The following is a 12,701-nucleotide window of genomic DNA, read 5'->3' as shown; positions in this document are numbered from 1 at the left end:
CTTTAAGGTACAGGTGATGTGAAAACATAAGTGAACCATCGATTAATGGAATTGTAGGTGATTAAATAATGAGGTAAATCTTTTGGAAAACCACACCCTATATAATGATCAGAAACATTGTGAGTGGATCAAGTGTGTGGAAAAAAGTAATCCTACGATCATAATCTCTGAGGACCTCAGAAAAAGAGTTCTTGCTGCTCATCAGTCCAGAAAGAGTTACGAGATCATTTCTAAGGATTAAGAGCTCCACCAATCCACCACCAGAGAGATTTGTCAGAGTCTACAAATGGAGAAAGTTCAAAACCATATTCACTCTACCGTGGAGCGGCCGTCCTACCAAAAGCATTCCAAGAACAAACCAGAAAATCATTAAGGAAGTGAAGAAAAGTTCAAAAGAAACCCGGTAACATCCACAAAATTTTAGACCATTCTCACCTTGGCTAAAGTGACTGTTTATGACTCAGCTATAAGAAAATGACTGAACAACAATGGCGTTCATTGAAGGATAGTAAGGAGAAAACCACCGCTCTTCAAACAGATCATCAAGTTCACCCAACACCACATACTGTACAGCTGCGAGAAAAAGTTTGTAAACTCTTAGGAATTATATGGATTTTTTGCATGAATGGCTTCTAAACTGTGATCTGATCTTCATCTAATAAGATCATAATGATAAAGACTTATTTAACAAACAACATACGCAAAAGTTTACGTTGCCATATCTTTACTGAAGAAGTGGTTTAAACAATCTAGGTAATTTAAGGAAAAAGTATGTGAACCTCTAGGATAATGACATCTTGAAAAGAGGGTAACTGGCGTCAGGTATTCCAATCAAGGAGTCAGGTGTTCCAATCAATTCAGGTGAGTGTTTGACCTGCGCTGTCATATAAAACAATTACACAATTTTGGTTACCTGCTCTTCACAACAGAATTCTGTTAAAGTCTATATGGTCTAATCATCTGTAACTCAACTGTAGATGATCCACAAGGGTCCTGGAACAATATTCTCTGTACAGATAAATCAAAAACAGAAGTCTTTGGGCCCCAATTAGAAATGTTATGTCTGGCAGATACAAAACACTGCTTTCAAAGAAGAATCTCATCCCAAATGTAAAACAATGTGGTTCACATACTTTGTCACATATGGATACCACATGTTGAATCATTTGAGGATAAATCATTGTTGAAAGTATCATGGTTTGTGTCATTTGTCTCATCGGGTTACCTTTATGTATTATTAGGACTTAGATTATTACATTTTAGATTTCACATATGTGAAATATGTGAACTGTTTTGTAAACTTCATATATCTTTCATCAGATTCTGAAGTCCCTTTAATATTTTCATAAAATTCACAATGTACCAGAAGATGAGGCTCATCAAAAGCATTAGAAGACCATCTGTACTGTTGTACAGTATGTTATGTTTTATGTAAAACTTTTCTGTTAGAGCAGATTTTTTCTTTAATTTATTTCAGATGATGGTTAAAATATTATTTCTTATTTGTTAAGTTTTAAACATTTATAAATGGCTGATATGTCTAGGAAATTATTTATACTAATATTGTAAGCAGGGACTAATATATGGTTAGGATAAATGCCTTAAATAGTAAAATGATTATACTACATATCAAAGTGCCATTTTGTCTTGTGCTAAAGTTACACAGCAAACAGTAAACTAAAATGACTGTTGGCTCATTTATTTACATTTATTTTCTCGTGGGGGCTACTCCTCTTTATTCCCAGTTATGCATTCACTGCATTTGCCTGAAACTGTAAAATCAGAAAGCTGTTATTAGAGGTCAAAATGGCATCCTGCAACCCATCCTTTTCCTCAGCCAAGCATTTGGCTCCATCAGCTTGCTGTGAAGGTTTCTTGAAGGTTTCTTGAAGTGAAATGTATATTATATTACCCAGACACTGTATTAATCTGGCAGTTCCTCCAAACCAAGCAGACAAGCAAGAAGGAAGCTTGTTAGTGATGTAACTTTGAGGCTAACTGTGACTTTGAAAATGCAAAAAAGTTCAAAGGCTGAGATTATTTTATTTCTTCTTTTTCTCAAGATTAGACTACTGCAATTCTTTGTTCACTGGTTCATTGAACAAACTACTACAGAAATCAGAGTATGCACAGAACAGTACTCATCACGTGCTCACAAAGACCAAATTAACATATTTCTCCTGTACTTAAAAACCTTCACTGGCTACCAGTCTCTTACAGGATAGACTGTGTACCTTCAAGAGTTATGATTGCCACATGTCCCAGCTTGCTCACTGGTCCTAGGGTCTTTAACATTCCAAGAACTTCACATCATATGGTAGGGGACAGAACTTTTTCAGCGCCAGTATCTCATTTTTTAAATACTCTTACCATATTAAAAATGCAGCTTCTGTTGACGTTTTAAATCTGATTTTAAAACATATGTGTTTTTGGTGACCTTTTAATGTATCATTTTATTGTATATTCAGTACACGGTACTGTTTTTTATTGTATATATAGTGCCTTGAGATTTACCCTTACTTTGCTCCATCTGCACTTTTCTTTAAGTAAGCCCTGTATTGAAAGGAGTTATATAAAAATAAAATTTATTGACTGGTTGGTTGATTGACGATTAAGATGTGAGAAAATGTGTAGAAGTCAACAATATCCCAGTCATTTGATAATGCTGGCCTGTACGGCAGAATGGAAAACACATTTCGGATTTGCAACAAAGCATTTAAGTGATAGTGCAAACATTTAGCAAACGAGTTTGTGGTCAGACAACATTTTGTCCAAATTGCATTATTTGCAATTATATGTGATGCAGACCCAACAAAGTCAACATTGTCAAGACAGGTGAGAAAATACTGAAGATGGAACAAAGCACTGGTAAATCTTTAAAAAATTAGCTTTCAGCAGAACAATGACTAAAAGCACAACCCCAAGCTTCACTGGAGTGGCTTAATAAGAAAGTGAATGTCCTTGAGAGGTCCAGTCAGAATGCTGACTTAAATTCTATGTACAATAGAAAGACTTATAGAAAGAATGTAGAAAAGAAAGAAAGACATGAAATCTGCTGTGCATTAGTGATTCCCAAGCCACTTGAGAGGACACTAGCTACTTTGCCAAGACAAAAGGACAACTCACCAAATTGGTCTGCAAAGAAAGTAGAGACTTACCCAGAAAGACCTGATGCTTTAAATGTTTACATTGAGCATTCACATTTTGAATAAAATATCAAGTTTGTACCACAGAGTATGTATCATTTTGTAATTTTACAAAATTCGTATACTGTGGAAAGGGCCTGAATACATTTGTAAGACTCTGTAACTATGAAATTCATGTGGAAAAATATTTTATTGAGTCTTGCTACTGATTGTAGAATCATAGAATCACAACAAGCTGTAGCTACCGCTTCTGGATATTGTGGTACAATGCATTATTTAAACATGCTTATACCATTAGCCATTAAAGCCAGTAATGTACACTCCACAGGGTCAAAGAATTGAAATTCTGGCTCCTAATTAATTGTGATATTCAAGCAGAAACAATACAGCAGCAAACTTAGGTTTGCATTAAAATGTCTGCTAATGTGGCATAGGATAAATCCTATGTGGAATAAAAGGCTGAACTCCCTTCATTTGCTCATCTATGGACAGCATGTTTGCTCCGTTGTACTTTTTGGACAATCAGTCTGTATAAACCTATGCACATTTTGCACATATTTTTATTGTTTTTACAGTGACTATGATCATCACATTTTGCACACACCTATGTATTTATTTTATATTTATTTTGTTGTCTTTTGTTTTATAACTATTCTGATGTCTGTTTTTGCTTGCCTTGGGCTGGACTGCTGTAACACATCAACTTCCCTATGGGATTAATAAAGTCTTATCTATCTATCTAACATAGTGATAAAAACAAAACACCACATTGCATAATCGCAACGTTTTTTTCTGAACCAATTCATTTTATTTTTTTCATAAAAGACATAACAAAAACGATATAATATCAACATCCCCATTATATGTAGAACTGCCTCCACCAAATTCAATTTCATAGGACCGCTAAAACAGGATCAGAAATCAGTGATAGAAACTATGGATCAACTATTCTCTGTGAAAAAAATTTAAGTGAATCATTTGATAATCATAATTTTTAGAAACCAGGGACTTTCTTTCTCTGTATTATTTAAATCCCTCTTCCAAACAGTAACAAATGCTTAAGGCTTGCACGAAAACTAAAAAACACAAAACATGGAAACCAGTCTCTTATATTTTTGGGTGCATAGCAATCGTCATCCACTAGGGAACACCAAAGATGTAAGTGCAAAACAAAATGAGGAACAAGGAAGTTAATATTGAAAGCAAATACATTCAATGTTAAAATATATGCTAGAATATGAATCTCTGTTTATTTCTCCAAAGTGGAGAAGAGAAAGATAGTTTGGATGTAAGAAGCCTGTGATTAAGAAGAACAGGAGAATAGGATGGCAATGTCTTCTGAGAATTTGTGAATCTTTTTACTAAATGGCAAATTGTCATTAAGTATATACAGGTAATTATAGGTCCAAAGCACCATTTCTTAGGGGAATACATATCATTAAAATCCTGACGTTTATATAGAGAGACCACACTTTCTACAGGTGGGTATGAAACAGGAGTGGCCATATTAAATGAAGCAAAGCGCTCAAAAGAAAGGACTACAATAATTAAAACAATTTTAAGTCTGGCAGTGGTAAGCCACCTGTAGATCTCTCAAGCTACAGAGTGACAGATTTGATACACGGTCAATTCCCTTTCCATTTGAATTTAATTTTAAATATCCAGTCTATCCTGACACCCTAAAAGTGAAGAAAGAGGAATTGGAACTAAAAAGCTTCAATTGAGGAAGTACATTCCTTTTTTTAACAGACGCAAACATGAAAAGAACCAAATGGTGCGATCTGTTCAAATCAGTGATAAACTGTAAAAGTGTTACTGAAGTTTATTGTGATGGCATGTAACAAAGAGAAAATCTCAACACCAAGGTACCGGAAGTGTTTCATCAGCAGTACAACCGGCTTTATCCAAAGCAAAATTAAAGGCAGTAATGTATACTTACTCTAATTTATTTAATACTCCAACAAAGCACCCAATAAAAATGGTAAGCAGATGAGGCAGGAACTAGGAGATATTATTTACTGTACATATAATGTGCCATCAGCAATAGTGAAATTCAAAGCTGATACTGCAAAATGGAAATAGAAACAGAAATACTGGATTGATAGACTAAAACATATCCAAGCAAACAGGGGCAAGATTGCCTAATGGCCAACCAGAAAAAAGCCCTTTTAATTAAAAAAAGTGAACGTCGTCCAGTGGAAAACTTTGAAAACTAACATCAGGGCATGGCCTTTGTAAATTCAAGCCCCAATTATTCTGTATGCTCTCTACACACCAGCTTTATGAATGTTGTCACAATATACCCAATCCTCCAGCAAGGTTACTATACATTCTGAACTTTTCTGCATGAGTATTCAATACCTCTATCTACTCCTCTTTCTTAACCTGAAATCAGTTACAATTTTAAGTGCTGAATAGTTGCTGTCTGGACATTTAAGTCCACATCTATTACAGCCATAAATGAGCTCAACTTTGCCCATCTTAGTTTTTACTGCAGCTGCAGCTGCTGCTAAATTGATCTTTACATCAGATCAGCTATTTAAACTAGATGAGAAGAATTCATGTTCTTCTTAACTGGGGAGCAACAAGCAAAGAATCAGCCTAGAATCAAGACAATTATGCCAAGAGGAGTAACACAAATAGATGAAAATATCTAGATGTCAACAGGAGCTATAACCCTGAATTTCCATCTTCTCATTCCAATTACAATTTGCCATGCATTGCATGAATTCAATCAAGAATTTATTTTTTTCCACCACCCCATCTAAAATCCACAGGAGTTCACAACTATGCAGAGATCTATCTCAACGCGATTTCACAGATTACAGAGCTGAAATATACCCATGCAAATGTAGAAACCATGAGCTAAATACAGGAACTGATGTGATGATTTGATTTGATGATCTGTTTGTATTTTAGTATTTTTAATAAATATATAGTCAAACCTTTTGTCCTACTTCATGCCAGATTGAACTGATGACAATTTAAAGTAAGAATACTGTTATTATTGTTGTTTTGTTTAGACTAGAAAATGAACAGTATTCACTACAAATCATTTCAAAATAGAGCTTCTAAAAACCTGATTCACTTATTGTCTAATGAAATAATTGTGGACAGTCAAAATCTTGCTAAACAGAGGAATGTTTTCATCCACTGACATACTGTATGGGCCTGTGCATCACAGGTTATTACCTGATGTTTCCAAGTTATCATCATTAAGCCTTTACACTTTTTCTGTTTTATTTCATTTAACAGAAAAATCTAATCAAACATCACAGAACTTGTTCAGCAGCAGCAGGTTCCCATTTAGATTAACCGAATACCAGGGTTCTTAATCCCTGGGGGGTCACACAATAGGCAACAGACAGAATCAACCAATTGTTAACACACGCACTGGAGTGGTAAACAGGACACTTACGCAGCTTCAGGGTGGTTACACATCAAAGGACAATAACAGAAGCAAACAATTAACTATTACATACATCTGCATGGTTAAGACAATTTACATTAGCAGGGTGGCTTAGTGATTAGTCTGGGAACATACAGACTATCCCCCGGCTACAACTCCCAGCGTGCTCTACAGTGCGCCGGTGAGGGCGCTACATTAATTTCTATTGGGTGGGCCACGATTGCATTTATATTTGTAGCACTTTTTTCTTTTGCGCAAGATAGTTGTGATTAGCCTAGCAATGGATTGTTTTTAATAGGTGGCACTGGAAGAGTGAAAGCTAAAGATAATGTGGAGAAATGCACAGCAGAAAACTCAGAACAGAAAAAAACTAAGAAAATGAGAAGATAGGATGAGTTTTTTTTTAAATGAAAGCTAAGAGGAGCTAATCTACCCTCCAAAAAGCCACCACTGTGAACCAGAAGGCACTACAGGCATCTTTCGTCATAGTTAACTGGATTTCCAAAACTGGAAAGCCACACACGTTTAGTGAGATGTTTTTCTTACCGTGCGCTAAGGAAACGGTTTCCATCATGTGTGGGAAAAGCACTGCAGAGCAGCTAGTATTGATACCAGTGTCAAATGATACCATGTCTAACAGCATTGGGCATATGGCAAGAGACATGGACGAGGAGGCGATCGCTAAGATAAAATCTAGTGTGTATTTTTCTTCACAACTTAACGAGACCACTGATGTCTCCAGAGATGCACAAATGCTTGTTTACACCAGATTTTTTGAAGAGGGAGAAATTAATGAGGATTTTTTGTTCTGTCATCCTCTTCCTGAGCATGCCCCTGGCGATCAACTTTTATTATATGAGCATGAAATTGACTGGAACAAGTATGTGGGAATCTGCTCAGACGGTGAACGAGCTATGACTGGCAAACACAGTGGTCTAGTCACGAAAGTACAGGGCATTACTCAGTTCGTTTTGTGGACGCATTGTATGATTCGTAGACAAGCCTTTGTGGCTAAGAAAATGCCCCTGAACTCAAACAAGTAATTGATTAAGCTGTTTGTACTGTAAATTCCATCAAGGCCAGTGTAACAGGTACACGACTTTTAAAGATTATTCCAAAATTAATGCATAGGATGACTGGAGAGGCAGCCTTTTATTTATATGCACCCAAACTGTTAAATAGTATTCCTAAATGCATATTAGAGAGGCTGGCTCTGAGGATATTTTTAAACGGCAGCTCAAAACGTTTTTTTTACTCTTGCTTTTACTTGACTTTTCTTATATAAATTAAAGTGTTATTTGTATTGTTTGTGCACGGTTCTTTTAATGTGTTATTGTTGTTTATTTTAAGTTGCTTAAAGTTTAACTTATTTTTTTTGCAACAAGCACTTTGAGTTGCAACAAATTGTCTGAAATGTGCTATATAAATACAAATATTATTGTTATCATTATTAAGCGAGTAGGCTTACAATTTATACAACTTATACATTTATACAACCGGGCGCGCTCTCAAAAAGGTTAAGAACCCCTGGCCTAATACATGTGAACAAACACAGTTGTACTTGCACAGAGGCTCTAAACAAGCTGAATGTGGCACTCCCTGCAGTTTGTTGCTACTAAATAAATATTTGATTTCCCTGCACAAATATGTCTCTTCTCTCTCTCCTCGGATTTCGGATTGATCCCCTGTCAGATGGCTTACTGTAACTGACGGTGCCCTGGAGCACTCGCTTCACCGATCAGGCTGCCCAGCTCTGCACTCCGGCTCTGTTTGCTCAAGTTATCAATGAAGTAGCCCATACTGGCCCCATGCCTGCACTTCTTGTTTGTCCCAAGCAAACAACTGTAAACCACACAGCAAATATGAAAGTTGGAATCCTCTTGTAATGTCTCTAAAAGTAAACAATAACTGACAGCTGGTTAGGATACAGCAGATATAATATCATGATGGGGTGGGCAGGGGTTACTTCATCAGCTGAATTAAGGAGGAGCTTTAGGAGGAAGGCCAGTTTGTACAAGGCCAAAGTAGAGCAGGTGTCCCACAACACCAGAGTTAAAAACCTTACTCTTCAAAACAGTGCCATATGTTCTAGAATGACAAAGTAATCAGGACCTCATTTTAACATTTCAACAAAGAGCAAGGAACTTTGTGAAACACAGTGTCTCTAGTGATTATATTTGGACTTCAGTTTGGAAACTCCTCTATAGGTAAAATCACCTACCACCTACTGGAGCACCAACACCATTTGCAGGATCCTATTAATCCTTAGAGGTCTTCCATCTTAATACTGACCAGGACCATGTTTGATTAGCTTCTCAAATCTCATGACATCAGGCAACAAATGAGTATGAATTATAGAATAGCAAATCACTGCTCTTGGCATGGTCTACCTTTTACCAATTACATTCTTTGAGATAATATTATTGTACATTACAGTATGGTAGCCAGACATAGTACAGGATACCATAATAATGCTAAACATGCCCATACATATCATTAAGTCAAGGCTGAATCTACTGTAAATACAGAAAGCAAAATGTCTTGACAGTAACCCTTATGGAACAAGATCAGAACAGGTCTCATATAATTTTTGCTACTGTGCAATAACCATTAGAAAGGATGATGAACAATCTTATGAATTGTGGTTTCGTGTTGGTTACCAAAAGAAATTAATTGGCATTTCGATATTTAAAAAATTGCTGTAAACTATTATTCATGTATTTGGTTCAACTCCAAAATGATAATTATAAATATTTGACAACCTGCATCTCATCCATTTCTTCATCTATATTTCCAAATTTCTAGAAAACCTAGAAATCTAGCACAAATGCTTGCAAAACATTCAGGAAAATATTTACTGAATACATAAAAATATAATATATATCAAAATGTGGGCAGCGGGTGGTGCAGTGGTTAGTTCTGCTGCCTTGAAGCTCTGGGTCCCTGGGTTTGAATCCTGGGGTGTGCTATCAGCATGGAGTTTGCATGTGCTTCCAGTGTTCATGTTTCCACTGGGTACTCTGGTTTTGTCCCTCAGTCAAAAGACCTACTGGTAGGTTAATTGACTTCTGGGAAAATTAGCCCTGGTGTGAGTGTGGGCATTTCTGTGTGTGTCTAGCAATGGACTGGTGTACCAGGTGTATTCTGCCCTAGACCTGTTGCTTGCCAGTAGAGGCTCTGGCTCTCTGTGACTGTGACTCTCTACTGGCTAAATTGGTTAGAAAATTGAGGGCTGGATAACAAAATGTGCTAATAGTTTCCTCGCTTGTACCTCTGCTGGAGGTACAGTTAACATGGGCTGGTCAAGCAAGAGATTTTTATTACACTGTAAAAATACATCTTAGCAAAGTTCACTTACCTTGTGATTACTCTCCCAAGGTTCAAGATTTATAGTTAGGAAGTAGGCTTTCTATCTGCAAAAAAAGCAGTTTCAGTTTCAAATACAATGAGAGTATTTGAAATTGAAAGATGAACTGAGAGCAAAGCTTGCTTTCCAACGGGACATCAAGAACTGCAATGTGCTAGCATTTATCGAAATCTGGCTTGACCCGTCTGTTCCGGACTCTGTTATACTCCTGGGGGGATTTTCTATTCACCGTCAGGACAGAACTTTGGACTCAGGTAAGAGCAAAGGCGGCGTGGTATGCTTCATGGTAAACAATTTTTGGTGCACAGACGTATTTCAACATAATGCTCAACATAATGCTCAACATAATGCTCTACACATCTTGAACATCTGACAATAAAATGTTATGATTTCTATCTACCGAGGGAGTTCATATCGGTAGTTCTCACAGTGGTGTATATTCTGCCACAGGCAAATTTCACAAGGGCACTGGATGAATTACACGGTCACCTTAACAGACATGAGAATACACATCCTGAGCGGGCATTCATCGGATTTCAACGGTGTGAACTTGAAGAAAACAATGCCTCATTTATATCAACACATCAACTGCCCGACACACGGAACAAACACGTTGGATAAGTGTAAACACGTTTACACGAACTTCTGGGATGGTTACAAAGCCCCCCCCTGACTTCCTTTCGGCAAAACTGATTACACCTCCATTCTGCTACTTCCCGTTTACAATCAGAAGCTTAAACAGGAGAGGTCAGTGTTATACACCATTCAACATTGCTCGGATAAATCGGATTTTATATTAAGTCAATTTTTTGCTACCACTGAGTGGCAGATCTTCTGCAAAGCTGCCGAAAATAATATCAGTCTGCATGTGGACTATGTTACTGGCTACATCAATAAATGCATTGAAGACATGGTTCCCAAATTGTTCGCAAATACCCAAATCAAAAATCGTGGGTAAATGGCGAGATACACGCCAAACTTAAAGCTAGGACAGCCGCTTTCATTTCTGGCAATATGGATAGATACAAAAAATCCAGATATGACCTCAGGAAAGCCATCAAAATAGCTAAATACAACTACAGAGTTAAATTAGAGTCATATTATCACGGCTCCAACATATGGAACATATGGAGTATACATGTATACGCACCATAACAGACTACGCAAAATGCAACCCAGCTATATCACAAAACAGTCTGCCTCACTTCCTGATGAGCTCAACTCATTCTATGCTCGGTTTGAGGTCAGTAACGCAGATCCAGCCAGGAGGATTCCAGAAATCCAGGGTGAACATCCACTGATCATATCCAGAGTACATGTGCGTAAAGTTTTTAAAAAAAACAATCCACACAAGGCTCCTGGTCCTAATGCTATCCCTGGCCGTGTTCTGAAGGCATGTGCAGACCGGCTGGCAGATGTCTTCTTGGACATATTCAATCTTTCTCTAGCTCAGTCTATAGTTCCTTCCTGCTTTAAGAAAACCACCCTTTTCCTAAGAAACCCAGAGTCAGCTGCATGAACAACTACCGCCCCGTCGCATTCACATCAATTATCATGAAGTGCTTCAAGCGGCTGGTCAAAGCATACATCACCTCCTCACTGCCTGACACCGTAGAACCACTGCAATTTGCTTATCGCCAGAACAGGTCAACAGAGGATGCTATTACCACTGCCCTCCATACTGCCCTCTCACACCTGGATAAGAATGGAACATATGTGAGAATGCGGTTTGTTGATTACAGCTCAGCATTCAATACCATAGTGCCCTCGAAGCTTGTTATCAAGCTCCAGGACCTGGGACTGAACACCTCCCTTTGAAACTGGATCCTGGACTTCTTGACAGAACGTCCGCAGGTGGTGAGGGTCTCTAAACACTGGAGCCCCCAAGGCTGTGTGCTTACCCCTGTCCTCTACTCCTTATTTACCCATGATTGTGTCACCAGGCATAACTCAAATTCCATTTTTGTGATCAGGTCGATGACTGTTGTATTGTCCGCAAACTTAGATGATGAAAAGTCTGCATACAGGGAGGACGTTGAAACCCTGGCAGAATGGTGTCAGGAGAACAACCTCTCTCTGAACATCAGTAACACAAAGGAGATGATCGTGGACTATAGGAAACATCAGGGAGGAGGTCACAAACCTATCTATATCAATAGGACTGCAGTGGAGAGGGTCCGCAATTTTAAGTTCCTGGGAGTAAACATCACAGAGGACTTAACCTGGACCCTCCAATATCTTTGTCAAAACAGCACGGCAGCACCTATTCTTTCTCCGCAGGCTAAAGAAGTTCGGCATGCCGTCACATATCCAGGCCAGCTTCTACAGGTGTACTATTGAGAGCATCCTGACTGGTTGCATCACTGCCTGGTATGGGAACTGCTCCACCCAGGATCGCAAAGTACTGGAGAGGGTGGTGAAGTGAGAGGAGCTCATTACCGGCTGTGAGCTACCAAACATCCAGGATATCTACTCAGCTAGATGTTTTAAGAAGACCAGGTCCATTCTAAAGGACCCCAGTCATCCCAGTCATAAACTGTTTTCTTTCTTACCATAAGGTAAACGGTATCGAAGTATTCGGTCAAAGTCCAAAAGATTACGGAACAGCTTCTACCTCCAGGCAATCAGAACAATAAATTCCTTCAGCGTGTATCCATCACCCGTAATGGATACATGAACATACAGTTTTCATTTTATTCGGCATACTGCACTACTTGGACATAATGTATTGCATACACCCTGGACACATAGCAGCTCTATGCTATAAGAGTTTATCTTA

The 12,701-nt window shown here is 38.0% G+C and overlaps 1 protein-coding gene across 12 annotated transcripts in view; it reads right to left on the bottom strand.

Moving 5' to 3' along the window:
• LOC148653624 (alpha-(1,6)-fucosyltransferase) overlaps positions 1 to 12,701 on the bottom strand; it is a 409,984-nt gene that overhangs the window by 257,161 nt on the left and 140,122 nt on the right. For 3 of the 12 annotated variants that reach the window (XM_088648870.1, XM_088648867.1, XM_088648864.1), the window contains one exon: positions 9,914 to 9,968. The exons of the other annotated variants lie outside the window; for them this stretch is intronic. The gene's annotated coding sequence lies outside the window, so the exon portion shown is untranslated. The remainder of the gene's footprint in view (positions 1 to 9,913; positions 9,969 to 12,701) is intronic. 12 annotated transcript variants of the gene reach the window in all.

This window comes from Lepisosteus platostomus, chromosome 10, assembly GCF_059453375.1.
Source record: "Lepisosteus platostomus isolate fLepPlt1 chromosome 10, fLepPlt1.hap1, whole genome shotgun sequence".
Taxonomy (NCBI): domain Eukaryota; kingdom Metazoa; phylum Chordata; class Actinopteri; order Semionotiformes; family Lepisosteidae; genus Lepisosteus; species Lepisosteus platostomus.
The sequence above is the reverse complement of the archived record's forward strand: the minus strand, read 5'-3'. Positions and strand labels throughout refer to the sequence as shown.